This window comes from Dermacentor silvarum, chromosome 1 (genome assembly GCF_013339745.2).
Source record: "Dermacentor silvarum isolate Dsil-2018 chromosome 1, BIME_Dsil_1.4, whole genome shotgun sequence".
Lineage (NCBI taxonomy): Eukaryota > Metazoa > Arthropoda > Arachnida > Ixodida > Ixodidae > Dermacentor > Dermacentor silvarum.
The window spans coordinates 13,951,578-13,956,661 of record NC_051154.1 but is presented as its reverse complement, the minus strand read 5'-3'; positions in this window follow the sequence as shown (position 1 = coordinate 13,956,661).

The window sequence follows — 5,084 nt, the reverse complement described above, 5'->3', positions numbered from 1 at the left end:
GCCTAAATTTGGTGCAACCTGGGATACGGGCTTGTGTTTTAGAGCTCTTGAGGGGGCGTCTGCATAGTGTAGTGTTAAGGATGCAGTGGTCGCTACCGAGAGTTTTCTCGGTGTTTAGCCAGTCTGCCTGTCTTATGTTGCGAGTGAAGGTCAGGTCCGGGCACGTATCTCGTGTCACGAAGTTTCCTAGCCTGGTTGGGTGGACGGGGTCCGTATGGAGTGTGAGGCCCAACGTAGACGCAAGCTCCGCCAGCTTACGTCCGCGCAAATCCTCTCTGCGATACCCCCACAGCTGACTGGGAGCGTTAAAATCGCCCACAATCAGGAGGAGATCGCGACCTGTTACCCTTAGCGCGCCGGCAAAACAGGTCCACAAAAGTCACTCGCTTGAGTATGGGAGAGCAGTACACGTTAAGGACATGCAGTGTAGGGTCCCTACGGCGGAGTGGTAGGATAGTCACCATTACATAGGAATACTCGAGCTCTAAGTCGAGATCCACTAAGTTGGCTGCGTATGCTTTGTGTACGAGAAGACAAGACGCGGGATCCTGTCGGAACGTCGTGTAGTTTCGAAGTGCGGCGCCTAGTCTTGGCTCCTGGAGGGCAATCACGGCTGGTAAAGACTCGAATGTTTCAAGGTAGAGGCGGAAATTTGCCCGCTTAGTACGGTTCTTAAAACCTCTACAATTCCATTCCGTTATTGATGTTGAAATGACCGAGTTGGAGGTGGGGTAACGCCTTTGATTAAGGCGTCTAGCCATGGTTAAAATTTTGTAAGGGGGAGGAGGAGGGAGTGGCTGCCCCAGAGCCAGCCCTCTGTGCCACCAAGGGGGTGATGACAAAATGAGCGGGGCAGTTGTCCTCATTATCCGACTCATTGATCAGACAGTTGAATTTTGAAGGACAGGATACGTCCTTAACGGGCCCCAACCAGCGGAGGAGGCGGGGGCTGTCCATGATGTGTTTTGAGATCATCGCGGGGACGGAAGTCATGACCTTGGTCAAGATCTGGTCCATGGCGGTCTCGTTCATAGATCCCAGTTTGGAGGTAAGGCGGTCCTCCATCGCGGAGATGGTTGCCACGAGGGCAGGCGAGAGCTTCGCGTCGCTCTCCGTAGCGTCCGAGTTCTGCGGGCACGGAACGGCGGGCGCCAATTTTGATTCTAAATTTGAATTTTGTTGAGCAAAAGCTCATTGTGTGCCCGGAGCACGTCGATCTGTTTTTTGTATTCCGCGTCGAGCTCGCAGACCGTGGGAGGGGAGGAGGAAGGGCGGGGGGAGGAGGAGGCAACCCTAGCCCAGCAGCTCACCTGTTTGCCGTGTTTAGGCGTTGATGCCCGGGCGCTGGCAGCGCCATCTGTCTTGAGGGCCGGGAAGTGGCAGGTGTTCTTGCCGCTGGGCGGCGGCGGTGGGGGCGCCGTCTTCTTCCCGTGCACTGACGTCACCGACAGGGGAGGAGGTGACAGTGTTTTGGGGTCGGAGCCGTGAGCCACCAAGTCGCGCTCCGCCATAGGCTTCTGGAGTCGGAAAACTTGGTGGCTTCTTAGGTCGCCGGGTTGTTCGGGGCTTAGGGCGTTTGGCCTTGTGGCCGGGCAACTTGAGTTGGCGGAGCTTTCCCGTGCAGTCACGGGAGTTGGTTGCATGGGCTTGCCCACAGACTGCACAGGAGAGAGTGCATTCATGAGGTGCCTTCACTCCGTTGGGGGTCGGCACCGTATGGCCACACAGGCCACATTTTTCGTTGTCCGGGCAGGGGCATGTGCCTGCCCGGTGGCCCACAGTGCCGCACCGCCCGCAGGCCGGGATGGTTCTCTCGTACGCAAGCACATGGGTCGCCTCTGAGTTATAATGCACAAATCGCGGCACCACTTTGCCCACGAATATGAACGCCGCAACGTTGGAATTACCAAGCTTGCGGATATCGGCAAGCTCTCCAGCACGGAACTGGATCTTCTTTTGGAGAGACTCACTGGTCTCGTGGTTGGCTACGGTGATGACGCCGCGGCACACCTCGCCGGTGAGTTTCAGGTGGGCGTGCATGAGGAGCTGGCCTATTGATGAGTCAAGTTGAAATTCACGCAGAAGCTTGTCCGCGACGTGCGGATCTCGGGTGCCTGCGACGATGAGGTTTTGCTCCCATGTGGGGAGCAAGCTGAGCGACGCTGCGGCCTGGGTGCTCAAGTAGGCCGCGAACGCTGCTCCTAGCTCGCCATGTTGGTATATATACATCCTTGAGAGCGACGGTCACCCGGGGCTTCAGGATGATGACAATGTCTTCGCGGTGAAGCCGCCGAATCGGCTTTGGTTTCCAAACGGGTCCGGGCTTACGTGGGAGCCCGCCAGTGAAGCGCTGAAACGCGCGTACTAGCGTTTGGCAGTGTTGAGTGGTCTGCCGACGTGGCGGCTGGGCTCTTGGAGTTGGCGTTCCACTTGCGGTTCGACTAACTTGAAAAGTCTCTCGTTCTCGATGGGCGTAGAATCCGGGATATCAAGCACTGAAGTTGCAGGAATCTCGGACCAGGCCATGGTGTCCGAGGCGGGGCCGCGTTGTAGCTCTTGGGAAGCTATCTTGTCGCGGTAGGGCGACTCACTCGCGACCCAGCGTCGGCGCAGCCGTTAGGCCCAGCGCCGACGCCACGAGAGGCAAATGAAAATCGGCCCCAAAAAGCCGAAAAAGAGTCCCATCTGGGTGCGAGTGGTGTCCCCAGGTAGCTCTCAATTACAGGAAAGCAGTTGCAGCTGTTTTGGTAGGGTTCCAGTCGAAATTCCGTGGCTTCAGCCAAAGTTGGCGGAGCCGGTGCACTGCACGTCCGCATGCTCCGTGCTCTGCGTCTCCTCCTATTCAACTACAAGAAAGTCATCATGCATGTCTACCTCTGCGCAACGTCAAAGCTCGACGCGGAACACCAGCGCGTCGCCTCGCCTGAGCACAGTCAGAGACCGGGCAAAGACGTCGTGCGGTGGCGGTGGGATGCCTAGCCGATCGCCAGTGCGTTGAGGAGGACCGGCGTTTTCCCTACAGCTAGCCTGGAGCTGGTCAGTGCTCCAGACGCCGGAAACGCCCCAGGTAGCCATCGACTATGGCTACGCCGCCACGACAACCGGGTGCGGTTCGTGTGTTCTGATCGCTGCACCGTGGGGCCTCCCGTACAGTCCATGGGTTCCAACGGCTGGACTATGGGGCCTCCCGTGTGGTCCGTGGGTTTCCACGGCTGCACCGTGGGGGCTCCCGTGCTGTCCGTGGAGGCCCCACGGCACCCTGGGGCCTCGCGTGGGGTTCTTGGCTTCCAACGACTGCATTCTGGGGTCTGCCGTGCGGTCCGCTGGTTCTGTCGGCGGCATCCTGGGGCCTCCCGGACAGTCCGTGGTTTCTAACAGATGTATCCCTGGACCGGCGTAGGACGCGGTTCCGGCGCCATGAGGGCACTGGCCATGCTGCAGCGACAACGTCACGCTGGCCAACCAGGCGACTCACGTGGCCACGGACGACGCGGCTTCAAAGACGCTTTTGCAAAATATGTAAATACAGGTTGTATATTAGCAAAAGGTCGCTTTGTCACATTTACTGAGTGGACAAGTAAACTGCACCGTAGACTAGTCAGCACCCAAGATCGCTTTCAAGATACGGTGCGTGCGACCGCCCGTGACCGCGCAAAGTACAAGTACGCAGTGCCTCGCAGAGCAGATACCGCATTCCCTCCCTCCCGCGCTGCCTTCCTACTTTCCTCCTTTCGCGTGGGTCATTGAGTCGCCAGTTCCCCTTGCGCCCGGTCACACGATACGCATTTGGTGCCACAGCTAAACGTCGCCTCCCCTCCCTCCCTACCGTCCCCCCACCGCCTTTCGCGCGACGGAAGATGTCGCGTGTGCACTCCGCCATGCGTTAGCTCCCCGTGAAAGCGCGCAAGCACGCGTCCCGTCGCGTGTGCACTCCGCCATGCGTTAGCTCCCCGTGAAAGCGCGCAAGCACGCGTCCCTCGCGCGCTTTCACTCGCACATACAACATACACCCAATGAGGTTTGTTTGTTTGTTTGTTTTTTTTTTTTTTTTACACACGGACACGACCATCGGAGACTGATCCCTTAACAGCTTCGCTGTAAAAAGAATTAGTAGCCCCTCTCCTGTTGAGGAAATGGCTATACGCGAAGCTTGTCGTGTGTTTCTTCAGTGTTCCTCCGAACGAATTGCACTGACGAGTACCACGTTGTGCTCGAACCACAACCGGTCACACATACTGCAGCTGGCTCCGAAGATTCGGTTGAGAAACTCGCGGTGAAACCTCGCCATCGCTCCAGGGAAGTTGGAGCTAGCGTTGCCGAGTCGTGCACAACCATTGTCGGGTTTCTGAAGGGGATGACGACGCTGACGTTTGGCCTCAACATCGCGCTCCCGCAATTCGGGGTCGGCAGCTCTTCCCTGACGTTTGGCCTCAACATCGCCGACCCTCAACTTGGGGTCCGCGGCTCTTCGTTGACGTTTCGCCTGAGCTTCAGAAGCCCTCACGCTAGAATCGGCACGCTAGAATACCCCCGTAAATGCGCCCCCCCCCCCCTTTATGACGACCGAAGACAGGTGAAATTCTACGCGTGAATGATTAGCGCCGACGAGCCAGCTAGCTGCTGAAGAAGACGACGACGCTCGAGCCAATGCTGCTGATGATGATAATGTTGTGCGTACATGGACGCCACCGAAATCTGCGAGTAATAACAAGCTTTGCTTGAAAAGCGAAGCGAATGGCTGTGGTGACGCCAAAAAGCACACGTTGGCTTGTATACGACAAAGCAATTGGACAGGAAACTCCGAAAGCATGGTTATATTATTGTAGAAATAATTCGACACTTCAGAAAACATAAACATGAACATCGGCGTGATAAACAAAATGTTACTTTCTTACAGCTAGGGCCGCCCCTCTCGCCCAGAAACTATAGAGGCTTAAATCGCCACAGCAATGTTAGAAACAGGTTTGAATGGCGGCCAGCACAGTTATAAGACGTCTCGGTGCTCATACCGTGATAGGGGATGGCGCGTACATGCATTTTTGATTAAGGAACGAATACAAGGTCCCTTTACGGTGACTCTTTCC